This window comes from Spinacia oleracea, chromosome 4, assembly GCF_020520425.1.
Source record: "Spinacia oleracea cultivar Varoflay chromosome 4, BTI_SOV_V1, whole genome shotgun sequence".
Taxonomy (NCBI): domain Eukaryota; kingdom Viridiplantae; phylum Streptophyta; class Magnoliopsida; order Caryophyllales; family Amaranthaceae; genus Spinacia; species Spinacia oleracea.
Window position 1 is genome coordinate 86,099,604 of NC_079490.1, and position 15,314 is coordinate 86,114,917.

Genomic DNA, 15,314 nt, shown 5'->3' on the forward strand with positions numbered 1-15,314 from the left:
TAGAAGCCACACCTCCTAAGTCATGGATCCAAGGTCGCCCCAAGAGGAGGTTGAAAGTGGGCTTGATGTGGATTATTTGAAACTCCGTGGTGCGTGCCACAGGACCGGTTTGTATGGTAAGGTTGATTTTTCCCAATACAGGCCTTCGGGAGTTATCATAAGCTCGTACCCCTTGCGTGGAGGTTTGGAAGTCATCGTTTCCTAGCCCCAAGAAATGGGCGGTTCGCAATGGGCAGACATTAACCGCCGAACCATTATCTACGAGCGCTAGGGGGATATTTTGTCCTTTGCATCCAACCACTAGGTAAAGGGATTTATTGTGAGCACCCCGCTCTTTGGGCAAGTCTTTGTCAGTGAAAACTATGGCTTTTTCTCCGACATCTCTCGTGACATGGCTAACCAATGAGTCAGGTGTGATATCTGTAGGTACTGAGATGAGGTCGAGTGAGCGAATAAGCTTTTCGCGATGTTCCTTTGAAGTACACATGAGATCCCAGATGGTAATCTCGGCCTTGGTTCTTTTTAGTTGTTTCAGGAGAGGATTTTCAATGACTTCTGCGACGGTGGCGTGCCGTCCATTCTCAGGAGTTTGCCTAACCGGGATGTCGTCCATAGGAGGTGGGTGAATATCTGGTTGGTATATTCTTCCGGATCGGGTGAGGTTGTCAACCTCGGGCTCCTGAGGGGTGGTGTCAATGAGAGCATACCCGGGCCAAGTTTCGGTGAAGAGGTCCTGGCCCGATACTTGAGATAGGTAAATATCTTCAGCATCATCATTCCACACACCGCACACTTCTCTCTCGATTCGATCCATAGGGACCACATCGAGTGGTGCACCTTGAGGCGTGATGTACACCGTGGGGTCGAAATTCTCTGGTTGGTCGAGAGAGATGTGACAAGAGCCGAGTGGGCTCTTGTTGTTGTTGGGTTTGCCAACGTTAAGGAGAGGTATCACTTCATCCTCTATCATGTCCTGGATCGTATGTTTTAGATTGCAGCAGTTTTCAGTGTCATGCCCATTTCCTTGATGGAATTTGCAGTAAGTACCTTCGACCCAATATTTGCTTTTGACAGGAGGGTCACGGGTGGGGCCTATAGGTCTCAACTTTCCTTGATTGGTTAGTCTTTCAAAGGCTTGTACCAAAGTCGACCCGAGTGGGGCAAACTTTCGGTCTCGGACCCATCTTCCAGGGCTTCTTCGGCCGGGAGTCTCTTCTACAACATGGAATTCTTGGGCTTGGGATGTGTTACCCCGATTATAGGTGTTGTTTTATATGTGGGTTTGCTTTGTATGGTTTTGGCGAGGTCGTCCTCGATCTTTATTCCTACATCATAAACTCTTTTGAAAGTGTCAAGTCCCAGGTACCTAAGGTGTTGTCTGTAAGCCGGGTCCAGGTTGTCAATGAATTTTTGGACCAATTCTGTTTCGGGAGGCCTATTGATTAGCTGGGCCGCCTGGTCCCTCCATCTAGCAAAGTAGGTCGTGAAACCCTCATTTTTCTTTTGGAAGAGAACTTCCAGCTCGCGCATGGTGACTTGGAAATCCATGTTCGACGAGTATTGCTTGATGAAGACATTGACAAAGTCTTCCCAAGTGGGGAAGAGCTTAGGGTCCTGGTGATAGTACCATTTGAGCGGCACAGGTTCCAAGGACAAAGGAAAGACAGGTAAATACATGGACTTGTCCACGCCTTTCAAGTTCATGGCATTCACAAAGCTCAGTAGATGATCACGGGGGTTGTCCGTGGCCTTGAACTTTGGTAAGTCAGATGAACTGAACTTTTCTGGTAGTTTGCCAGGAAAAGGTTCAGGATCGAGGGAGAAGTATTTGCTCCCCATGGTTTGCTGTAGGACCATTTTTTCAATCCTCTTCTCGTTATCGAGGTCATTTTTGGCTTGCGCAGCCGCTAAAGCTTCATTTTCCATTTTCAGTTGGCCCATGAGTCGGGTCATTTGAGCCATCTGCTCTTGCAAATCTTCGATGGACATGTTTGAAGGTGCGAATCGAGGTTGGGGAAGCAGAGATCCTTGAAATGAGGGATGACGGACGGAGCTTGGAGTCACTAAACCTGATGTTGGTGATGTATCTTCGAGACGCACTAACCGTTGATTCCCTGATCTGTACCAAGTGGCAGGACCAGTCCTAGGCATAAGATAAGCTAAAGTTTAGGTTCCCAAAGTTTCAAGCATTACTTAGTCTATACTTCGACTCTCTAAATTGGTTTTTCACTCTTTCTTTTGTTGGTACACTTTTTTAGTTTTTTTTTTTTCTTTTGGTCATTCTTTGGATTTTCGAAACACTCGCCCATGTGACATTCATAGTTATTAGCATGTTCGGTTTTGGTGCCGAGCATTGTCGTCGTAGGAGGCCTAACAACGACACAAAGAGTTATTAATTTTTTTACGAGTCGCTTTTGAAATCGAGTGCTTTTCTTACGCCCTCGTAGTAATTCTTTTTACGAACATTTTTTTGTGCTACGTATTTTCCTTTTGCGCGGGCACCGAGGTTGTTGCGCCTGACCAGAAGGCCAAGCAGCAACTTCAGCGCCCAGCGAGGGGCGTGAGAAATTATGGCGCCCAGCCAGGGGCGTTGAAAATGCGTCCCTGGCTGGTTCTCGTTTTCTGTCTTCTGTTTATGCGACTTCGATTTGCGTGCTTGCCTAATAACGTCCTTTACGCGTTGTGCAGCGTTTGTGGGATTCGTTATGGGCCATCTCGAGCGTCGCTTATTTTTGTGGCGATCGTTCGGGTTTGCGGAACGCGTATTTCGGTATAACTCTTTGGCAAATTAGTCTATGAATGTTTGGGCAATTTTTAAGGTCGTTGGTTTTCTAGGATAGTTTGTCACACACAATCACATATTTCGCTACACATAACTAACATTCATCATGAGGCGATAATAACATGTCATGTAGTTTATGATAGGCTTCTATGGGTAGTTATTTGCGCCTGGCTTGGTACCGCTTCTATCGTAGATCCAACACATGCCCCGGTCGAGGTAGTGTCTTCAACAGACGAATTTCGCTCAAGAGGCCAACCCGCAAGTGCAAGCCAAGGGGGCATGCAGGCGAGAGGGACCTAATGAGCGAGAGATTGGGTTCAGGATAGGTGTACTACCTGCACAAGTACCGAGTGGGAAACATACGCGGCGGATGCACCCCCCTATTGGCGAAAAAAGGTATCCTTAGTCCCAACTCCCGAGGGAGCCGAGATTCGTTATGCGGTTCTTCCCGTTCACATTAATATGCTGATTTTCAGGTCGTCCCAACTTGATGGGGAAATAAACGCGGGGTAGGATCGTTTCACCCTTCGGCTATTTTGATTACCTACAAGCACGAGTATTTCCTTCACTATCCCCAGTGGAGTCGCCACTGTGAGGGGGTCGAAAAAGCACGAGGCTAATGCGTGACCTCGTCCCTCGTGGGTGTGACGATTCTTTTTATTCAATCAAGTGTAATTGGATTTCCTGTGAGTTTACACCCAATTGACTAGTAATATAGGAGTCGCCATTCAGTTTTTAACGACAATGAGAAAAACTGACAAAACCCGATTATCGTGACATAAAGGGAGTGCAATTATGTTTGACCACGACGGCCGTAGGTTCCCTTGTGATCCCTGGTGTGGGGATCTCTCAACATACACCCGCAAGGTAGAGATTGAGGGTTCGGGGGACTGTAACTACCGAGAGGAGTACTTTGATCGTCGATAACTCCAGAGGCAGGATATCCTTACTAGCTCAGCATAAATAATTGAAGGGACATGCGTTAACTATTAAACTAATATGAGTTGATTTTAGCAATATGCAACATATAATACTAGACCGATCGTGATTATCTGATTTAAATAGTATTAAGGGACCTAGCATGATAATCCAATTTCCCAACATATTATCTTTATTAGGTGTGATAGAACAATCAGATTTAGTTAGTTTAACAGTTCATAAAAAGGGCGAGGAAAGCAATTAAATCATCGAAAAGGGACACATTACGACGCACCCTTGAGAGGTGCGTCACGGTTCTCAGAAAACTAACCAGTTTGACTTTGCTATTTCTCCTTTTTATTTAACGAATATCAATTATGGGACAGAATACGTTCTGTTCGATTTATGGATCGATTGCGACAGAACGCGTGAACAGTTTCGCAGCGTGAGGCTTAGGCTAAGGGTTGGAGTCAATACTCAGAATATGAATTGTGTGTTATTTTTTCACGTCGAATTTGGGGCTGTATTTATAGGGAAGAGTTCGTGGAAAGATAGAATTGCAGAGTTCTAATCCACAAAGAATTAGGAAAAAAACACGTACCCAGGTATTTTCAGCGCCCAGGCCTGGGCGCCGAGATTTCGGCGCCCAGAGCCAGGCGTTGAAAATAGGGTCTGGGCTATTTTCTTAGTCAGATTCGGATTCCTGAAATCCGTAGTGTTTGAGACTTAATCGAGCCTTTTAGTGCGTATCAATTTCATGACGGAATGCGTCTGGGCCCGTTACGAACTCTAGGCTCGTTAGGATTTTAATTAATACGTAACTCTTATTTCCGAATCATATTAGGGATAGGATTCTCGCAGTTTTCTATCTCATTTAGGATTTATGTTGGAGTGCAACACCTAATTCTGACAGGTTTCTATCTTTTATGACTTGCCACTTTTAAAAGCTACCCTTTACGGCAGTTACTATTTTTAGCAAGTTTCCATAAATAGCAGGTTTCGGGTGAAATGAAAAGGGGAATTGAGATTCGTTTATTTTATAGGAGATGCGTTGTCAAGTGGAGATTTACGCTTTCATCATCGAACCTTTCCCTTTCGGGAATGGGGACAAAAGTAGGTGTCTACAGAAGGTAAAGGGACTTCTCTACACTCTCTACTCCCTCCTCTCTGTACTCCATCTCTTTATGATATATTACTAATGTTGGGCATCGGAGGCTCCGGTTTGGGGAACCTCCCTCGGGTTCGGGGTTCACTTTGCAGGAAATCACCTCCACATTCAAGATACGAAGATCCGACCACACCACCCGATTCCAATACCGGAACACATATGATTAAATTAGAGCAATTAGGAATTTGAGATTGTAGTTTATGTTTTCAATTTTAGGGATTAAATCACAAATTTTAAGATTCTCTTCTTTAATTTTCCTTGGTTTTGTTCTTTATTTTCAGAAATTTGGTTCTTCAATTTGGGAATTTATATTGAACTATTAATTGTAAAAAAAACATCCAACATTTTGGGTAAAAATAAATAAATTGGAAAAGCTTTGACTTACACAACCGGCCACTAGTAAAAAGGCCCACGGAAAATAAACACCCCCTTAGTTGGGATCGGCCAGTAATAATCTGTACTTGGGACCTTTTAAAGTTGAACGTCCATAGTTGGGACTGCCTTTATCAATTTTTCCAACAAATAATTGTGAGAAACTATGCAGATCACATGTCTGATACCTTGGTGGTTTTTCATTTTAAAAGGTATATGACCATTGCCGAAAACAAAGATTAGATCACAAAATAAACACACTCGTTAAAATCTTGTCATATTATCTTACGTTGAAATACATTTGATGGAGAAGATATCTAGACAAGACATTCAACTCAGAAAATATCCAAGATAAATTAACTTGTATATGTCCACTCAAAGAGCTAGAAACAGTAAAATGTATGGTATAGATATGATCCTCTTTTTTTGGAGATTCAGGAAAATATGTCTTTGCTCCAAATATACATTTAATGTATTTATATGAAGTCTAATAAATGTGGTTTTATAGAGTTAATTATATTCAGTGAAATCAAGTATCTGAATTCCTAGTTGAATGCTGAAATTAATCTCCAATTAAATCCACATCTTACTCTTGGATAAACTCCTAGGATCGCACAAATGATACGTCAACAGAATACGTGCCTCGCTGTGAGCACACGCAAGGCAACGAGAAGAGGGGCAAGGCAACAAGCCAGCACTGGCACGCGCATGGGCTTGGCTTGCCGCCTGCTGTGTGCAAGGGGTTGGGCGAAGCCTACGGGCGAGCCTCGTGCATGCAGCACGCAAGGCGAAGTGACACATCACCAGAGAGGGAGCTGGCGTGCCAGCGCGCGCTGGCCAATCACACGAAGCAGCGATGACAGCGACGAGCGATGCTCGTGCACAGGGGCGCGCCAACGTGCCTTGTGTGCCTGCGCGGGGCGTGGGCTTTGTGGCCTACGTCTCATGCGATGAGACCGATGAACAACGCATCGTTGGGCAGGGCGCTTGCCTAGCCCACGTTGCATCAAATTGTGTATTTTGCTTCGTTTTACTCCGAGGCCCAACTTTGGGGTTTTGGGCTTATTTTTGCACGTAGGGGCAAACAATGGACTTGTTTCATACTTTTTATATTACTAGTTGTTGTCCCGTGCGCTAGCGCGCACGGTACGCCAAGGTATAGAAAAATAATTTCCAAATCAAAATGTAAATCTCAAGCGTAATTAGTATATGGAAATAGTTGAACAGTGGAGTATTGGCAAAAAATAAAATAAAAATTATGATCGGTTATTTTGTTTGTTATTTGTTTATAGTCGCGTGAGAAAAGGCTTATGAAATAGGAAATGTACTTAGATACATCTATCATTAACCATAACCATAACCATTTTAAACAAATTGAAAGAGTTTCTCTCTCGGACATGTTCCACAAGCTAGCTTGATCATCTTCCAGTAGCAGTCCAATTAGCCTATTAGAAACCAAAGCCGGTAAATTTCTCACATTAACATCTGTGGGTAACATACGGTACTTGATTTTGAGATCATCTCCTCAACAAGAAAGGATTTCCTCACCCATCTCTCCCCCATGTCCTGATGATTCATCCTATGTGATACCCATAGCGTAAACATTATCCAGTTAAGTCATCCACATCCATCGTCACTATCATCGGAGCCGGGTACCAGTGATCCAACTTGTCCAACTTCTTGTCAATATACCTGAAACTAGCAAATCAAACCAGGAACTAAAAAAGCTGCAACCACTAAATTCACCTCATTTGGAGATGTGTTAACCCTGCATGAGAAAATAATTGAGATCAGTTCATTAAAATCAGGTGAAGTGATCAAATCCGTAGGTAGGACTCAGCTATAAACATCCAATACATTTCTTGAAAATAACATACTCTTATAGATGACTACATAGCCGTTAACCATTTTCTACCGAGAAACTTTGTTAAAAAATGTGCTTGAGTAACATATTCATATTGCATAATTTTGTAAAGATTAAGAACAATGATACTCTACAAGCTAAATGATGTTCTATCCAATGCGCATATACAATGAGAACCACCACACAAGTTTGAAACTTTTTTCTTTTTTAAGGGAGGGGTAAGGAGCTTTAGTTTATGAACTAATGAAAGATATTTATGCTATGCCAATCAGAAGAATGTTAAATAGTCAACAAGTATAACAAACACATTTCAGCTTACCTTGTTGTTCTTTCCTTCATCAAAGAAAAATTTTCTACTGAAGTTGAGATGTGAACGCAAAAATCAATAGTGTCTCCCATATCTAGACTTCTGTAGTAGTTATGGATAGGCTTGATTGTTAGCACACTTTTGGGTAAAAGATTTTTTGGTTTTCATATCTCAGAAACACAATAGTAAATATATCCATCTCGTCCACAATCATATGTGATATAAGAACACAATTGAATTATAATGTGTTGCAAAAGGATCCGTTGAAAGTTTACATTTTTGGTTACTACCATCAGTAGCTCCTTCAAACAGATTTACTGTCATGTGTGCTACATCTTCTCTCAGAAATTGCACTATGTCCACTAATTGTATATTCTTTAACACCGAATAACATAACAAGAACACAAACTACTACATAAGATACATCATGACAAGAGGACAATGACTGCTAACAGGATACTCAAGGAGAGGATAATAAGATGATAACCTAAGAGGATTACTACGAAACAGATAGGAACAACAAGCATAACCAGACACAAATTGCAGAATGAACTGCTAAAAAGTAGTAAGTTTATGTATACGACCTCATATAGACATGTGTATAGTCATGCAATATGACAAGATCCCACTTGATAAAGTTGATATGAAATACACTTCTAACATACAACATACTTCTATATTCTAGCAAAACACTATCATATTGTGTCATACAAACAATCAAACTACAAATAATACTTTGAATATCAGTTATATTTATTTTGTAATGATACTCAAATATCAAGAACCGAGAGTAACCTGCTAATGAACTTAAAATTGGAATATACTTAAATCAACAACAAAACAGGAAGAATAACAGGATACCCATGCACCCAACTCTCAAAATTCAAAATTATGCTCTACATATCAACGTATCCTCAGAGATTTCTGCAAGAAATACTACTACATGCACCAATTACACCATATTCACAAGCTCGAAAGGCGAAAAATCTACCTATTTTTCATCTTCTCCTCCTCTACTAACAATCAATCACATCTCAGTACCAACCACGTTGAATTTGGCTTTTGTGGAATTATGCAGCAAACCCACAAATTGAGAGCTCCATAAACTAAAAAAAAACATCCATATAGTGATCTAGCTAGCCCCGTGAAAGTACCCGAAGTGAACACATTAGTTCATAATGCATTCCCTTTGTAAGGCGTAAGACAATTCAATGTTTTATTTTTAAAAGTAACTGAATTAAATACATAAGTTAATTTTCATTCCATTTGTAAGGTGTAAGGCGATTCAATGTTTCATCGTACGACAACTTAGAGTGAATACATACCAAAGGAAACTAATTTTTAAAAGGAGAAGATCCTTTAACATGACTGAGATACTAATCAGAAAAGAGAGGAAAGAAATGTATAAATTGAACACAATTGTAACCATCAATGAATTCAAGATACAGATAAGAAAATAATGCATAATAAAATATTGTTTTGATACGGAGTTCTCTATAAGCATCTTTCAATTCCTATATTCTCTCAATTTCTGAATTTTCTGGGTATACACATTTATATTTAGATTTTTAGGGATTTGCGGTGTCCAGATTCTTATCTTCTCTCAATTTCTAAATTCTCTAGGTCTAGGTATTAAAATTTTGATTTTAGAACTTATGCGCTGCAAAATCGGGCTATAATGTTTAATTAATAATTAAAGTTTCTAATTTTAACTTATACTCCCTTCGTAAAGAGGTACACTTGCTTTTAGTTGGGCATGCATAATGTGTCCCTTTACGAAACAAGATCTGAGTGAAGAAGAGAAAGGGAAAATTTCAGAGCATTTATTTACCCAACAGAAGCCAAATGGTAATACGCGTAAAGGAGCCGTCAAAGAGTTAGTCAACAAGTATTGCTGCACCATAAATACCATTCGATGGGTTCGGAAAGTGGCCAAGAAGAGTAAGCAACAGGGAAAGAGATTGAATGTGAAGTCCAACAGAGATAAGCGTGGAAGGAAAAAGTTTAGCCCTGATCTTGATAGGCTTAAAAGAGTCCTATGCCAAAAAAGACCAACATCAGAGCGGTAGCATCACTACAAGAAACAAGGCTTTTAGCGACAGATTTTCGCAACCGAAGGAAACTCAGTAGCTAAATTACTACTGCTCAAGTGTTAGTCACCAATTAATTACTGATATATTTTCAGTCAATATTTAACAACCAACTCATCTTTAGTTACAAAAACCGGTTACAAATTAGCAACTACTTGAAGGTTAGTTGCTAATTATCTACTGAAAACTATTTGGTCTCTAATTTACTACCAACAAATTTTCAGTCACAAAATTTCGGTCGCCAAATAGTTACAAAACAATTGTTGGTCACTATTTTACAAAAACCGGTTACAAATTAGCAACTACTTGAAGGTTAGTCGCTAATTATCTACTGAAAACTATTTTCTCTCTAATTTACTACCAAAAAAATTTCAGCCACAAAATTTCGGTCGCCAAATAGTTACAAAACAATTGTTGGTCATTATTTTACAAAAACCAGTTACAAATTAGCAACTACTTGAAGGTTAGTCGCTAATTATCTACTGAAAACTATTTGGTCTCTAATTTACTACCAACAAATTTTCAGTCACAAAATTTCGGTCGCCAAATAGTTACAAAACAATTGTTGGTCACTATTTTAATACAGAAATGTTTCAATTGTTGAAAGTTTACAAAAATATTTCGATTTTCGAAAAAACTACTCTATCCGTTCTCGAATATTAGTCCCTTTTGGAATCTTGACACTATTCATAATTGAAGAGAATCTTCTAATTTCCTTCCAATACGTATTTCAAAATATATTCATGTCTGATATTGTTTTGTTCGTCTCAGTGTGTAGTTTAACAATATTAGAATTTTATATTTTTTAAAATACGTATTTTGAGATATTTACCTTTAACTATTGAGTTGAAACGGATTAAAAAGTCAAAAGGGGACTAATATTTAAGAACGGAGGGAGTAGACCATTTTTTGTCCCTTCTTGTTTTCTCTTTAGATTTTGCTTTTTTCATTTATTTACAGTGGTTTGTTCCAAATTTTTAGGGTTGTTCTCAATAAATTATTCTTGATTTTATTTTCTACCTAAAAAATCTAGGTTCTTGATTCTCATGCATGGATGAGAATTTAATGTTTAGTGTATCAATTTTGAGAAGGTGATCTCGATTGTATGGCTTCGGGGTTTGTCATTAACCCAACGAGAACAATTCGTGCACAAATTGGGAAGAGATCTACTTGGAAAGATGCGAAGACATCGAAAATCACTGCTCGGGTCAAAACATAAGCGGTGTAGTACGTGTTGTGCTTTAAGAGGCGGAATAGTAATTGTTTTGATTGTAGCTGTTATGTGTTTTATCTAAATATGTGGTATACATATCTATTTCATCTATGTAGATGTAGTGTCGTATGTGTGATTATTAATGATATTATTTATCACTGTAAAAAACAAAGTGTAACACATACTCATAGAACTCACATAATGTTTGAAAATTTTAAAAAATTTGGGTTTGTTCTATTCACCCAATTTTCACTTATTTTTCATGAACTTATCTTATCTAAATTAATTTAACTTAACTTGTTAAAACTTATGATTTTTTTTTAGTTATAAATTGTAATTGACCAACACTTATTTTTACTGAATTTAATTAAACTTATCTGAACTTATTTTTCCTGAAATAAGTGGAAATAAGGTGAACATAACATAACCTTAATAATGAATTAAGATAAGGGATTTTCTACACCTATATTATCGGACTTTATCTGAACATGTGGAAATATTATTGGTATTCGATCATCTCATAAATTGGGACAATTCCCGAAACTGAACATTTCTTTTTTGTTATTAAACATGGAATGATATATATATTTAAGGACGCAAAAATGTCTTTCTATTTAAATTCATAAATAACTAATTTCCTATAATGATTAAATTGTGTTATACCTATATAATATATTCCTCTATTTTTTTTAAATGACACAATTATCTAGGCACGTTTGCCAATGTACGATTTCAAACATTAATATCTTCAATTATGAATAAGAAAAAATTATAAAAAGTTGATATTTAAAAGATATTTATTGAGACGAATCTAATAAGACCCACACGATTATGTTTTTTCTTAAGTATAAATCACAAAAGGAAGTCAAATGAGCTTGTGTGAATAGTATCCAAAACCTCATTGTGTCATGTAAATAAGAACGGAGGAAGTAATATTTATGAAAATTTCTTAATTAATTAATCAATATTAATATAAATGGAGTACCCATTTAAATACTGTAAAATGAATCTTAAAAATATTCGGAGTATAAGGCGGTTTAGTTAAAATTTGGGCGGTAAAGAAATTTGGGTAAGCGGTTAATTAGACTGGTTTAAAAATTTTAATATGAAAAGGAAAAGATGTGTTCTTTTTTAACCTAAAAGTTTGGTCTCTTCATTCTTAGCAGCCGCTATCTAGTTCTCTCACCTCTCCCATTTCTTCAAATGAGGATCATTGTAGTGGTACATCCTCTTCTCCACATCCTCTATAGCTCCCAGGTTTGCTCTTAATTTGTACCATATTTCCCTTCTTTATGGCTTTCAATTTAAATTTAAGAATTTTTTTTTATCTTTAGTTGGTTTTCAATTGAATTTTGTAAAATTTGTTTTTGATTTTCATAATTTTTTGGGTACAAAAGTTAGTTGTTAATTCTCAAATCATTTGCACGATTTCCGTATTTTGATGAATTAAGTTGAGTTTGTCTTTCGTACTCATTCGTTTGGGTCGATTCGGATTTGATTCAAATCAGGGTTTGATTTTAATTGTTTGTCTTGTTAGGGATTTGAAAGATGAGGAAGGGGAACTTGAGCATTTGGAGAAATATAGAGATGTCGTAATCTCAACACTTTGCGTAATTACATTTTTGGTACTGATCTTGATTGGAAACGCGTTGTTGATTGGTTAGTTTTGATGCATGTGTTCTCTCAATTACAGGATAATGAAATTTTGGACTGGTAAGTTTTGAGACAATGGCGAGGATTCATGATTTGGGTTTTGCTGATTGTAACAGGGTTGTGCTCTTTCAAGATCACACGGATCTTAGTATCTTACCTCCACTCAAGTAATCTTTTTACTGCTTCAAATTTCATTTAACTATCATTCTCTCAAATTTGTTGCACATTGGTTACGCAAATTATTTGGATAGGTAGTTGTATGATTGATTATGAGATGCTCTTTCTTTGTGGAGCATGGATGCAATTTGGCGACTTGAAATGTCTTGGAGTTGGTGAATTTGTATTAAGAGAGTACATGATTATGCAGAATAATAACATAGTGAAATCAACATCAACTTGGTTTGTTCTCTTTCTTTCCCTTTTTTCCAATTATGATACGGACAACTCAATTTTTTTGTTTCAGTTTATGATAACTCTCAAATTAGTTTTTCATTTTAGTCTAGTTTGTAAAATCAATTGTGACTTTCCCATATAAATCACACGTTTTTATGTTTTGTGTTTGCGGGTTTCCGTGCAGGTCGTTATAGTTGAGAAATGAAGAAGCTACATCAATATGAACGACATGATTTTGTTGTTATCTTAGTATCTTTGATTGTAAATGATTATTTTATTTATTTCATTTTGAGATTTTTTTACCTACAAAATGAAGCCTTAATGTAATCTAATGTTTTTAGTACTTTGCACTCATCAGTGTAGTCTCTTAAAGGATATGATCATGATGTAACTATTGCTAGTAATTGAATTTCTATTTTTATAGAGTTTTTAGCTAAAGGATATAAATTGCTTCCAAACAAATATAACACAAGTCTTGTGTGATTATATGATTATATCAATATTTGATTCTTTACAATACAAGTCGATTATAAGAAAAATAAATCTCGTAAAGATTTGAGTCGGGTAGATTAGTTGCTATCCTAGGTAAAATTTATGACTCCTATTTGCGACTGAGAATTATCTAGTTGCTAATTTGCCACACATTTTGCCAAAAGCCAATTACGTTGTACTAATATGTCAATCGTGAGATTGTGACCAATTGATCACGTTGCTAGTTGGCTACTGAATTGTTGATCTCTAATTAGTAACGGAAAAAATGTTAATTACCAATCAATGACTCGAAAGTTCAGTCACAAAATAGTGTCCGTCACAAATTAGTCGTTATAATGTCACTGAATTCATCGATCGCTATTTAGGGACTACTAATTATCCAGTCGCAAATTCGTTACGGTTATAAATTTGCGACTGGGTGTTTAGTGACGGATCAGATCAGTCGCTAATCCGTCGCTAAAGGTCTTTAGCGACCGATTTTTGGTGTTTAACGACTGAAATTTCCGTCACTAAACGACTGTTTTCTTGTAGTGCATTTTCCTTGCAATGCTCTATTTTCATTGTTCAACGACTAATAAGGGAAAAAGTTATCAAACCACACAACAATTCAATCAAGCCATCACTCAAAGATCACAACAAAAGAACAAGGTTGGAATGGTGCTTGCAAGAAATTGACGCTAATAACATTGATGCCAACCCATGCTTTGAAGACATGCACAACACTATTCATATAGATGAAAAGTGGTTTTACATGACAAAAGGAAAGCAGAAATACTACTTACTTAGAGGTGAAAAGAGACTTTATCAACACTGCAAAAGCAAAAGATTCGTTGCAAAGGTCATGTTCCTTGTTGCAGTTGCAAGACCTCGCTTTAATGCTTCTAGGGAATGCACTTGATGGAAAATTAGGAATTTTCCCATTTGTTAAATGGGCATCAGCAAAGAGGAGAAGAAAGAACAGACCGGCAGGAGCCCCGGAGTTGAAAGCAATTAATTCAGTGACCAAGGATGCATATAGAAGGATGTTAATCAGACAGCTTATACCAACCATTCAAGAGAAGTGGCCAACTGATCATGAAGGACCCATTTTCATTCAACAAGATAACACGACATCACACATTCAAACAAATGATGCAGATTGGTTAGAAGCAATCAAAGAATAAAACAAAGATACCGGGTTAGTTTTCCAGCCATCGAACATCCCTGATCTTAATGCATTAGACTTTGGCATTTTTAGAGAAATTCAATCTTTAAAAGACCATAAATCCCCTACAATGTATCAACATTTTCTAGGAAGTGTAAAATATGTATTTAATTTGTTTTGTCCAATTAAAGGGAATAGGATATTTTTGAACCTTCAATTAGTCCTGATTCAAATCATGAAGGCTAAGGGTAGCAATGATTATCAGCTTGCACATATTGCCAAGGAAAGTTTAGCTCGGCAAGGCATACTACCCACAATATTTATTCCCATCCTCTGAGTTAGTTCAAGAAACAGTAGATGGTTTGCATGCAATGGAAATTCAGAGTTGGTGATCAACGAAAAACTTTTGAAGCAACAAAAAAGGAACATATCAACATGTTACATATGCTCATTTTGTAAGTACTAATATTCTAATTCACTAGAAATACCCTAACACACGTAAAACATTTTGATGGGTGTGTCAGCAGGACAAATGATATAATCAAAACGTACATGAATTAATATATTTTGTAGTGAAGGTTATTAAGAGTTTAAATTTCACATGTCAATTGTCTCTCAGGGAGTGATTAATAATATTTGATGAACACGATGCTAACAATCACAACAAATCAATACAACTCGCCAATTAGAATTTCTACAAGCTGGTTGCAAAAGGTTTGAATAAATTGAATAAAATATGAAGGCAACGAACATCAAAAACGGCTCATACATCATAGAGGACTCACCTCTCAATATCAAATTCATTTTCATCATGTTGCCTTTTCTTTCAAAATAATTTATTTCACGCAAATACCACATCATCAATGTTAGAAATCTAATTTCAAGGATCAATATGTTAGGCCGTCGAGCGTACGATCT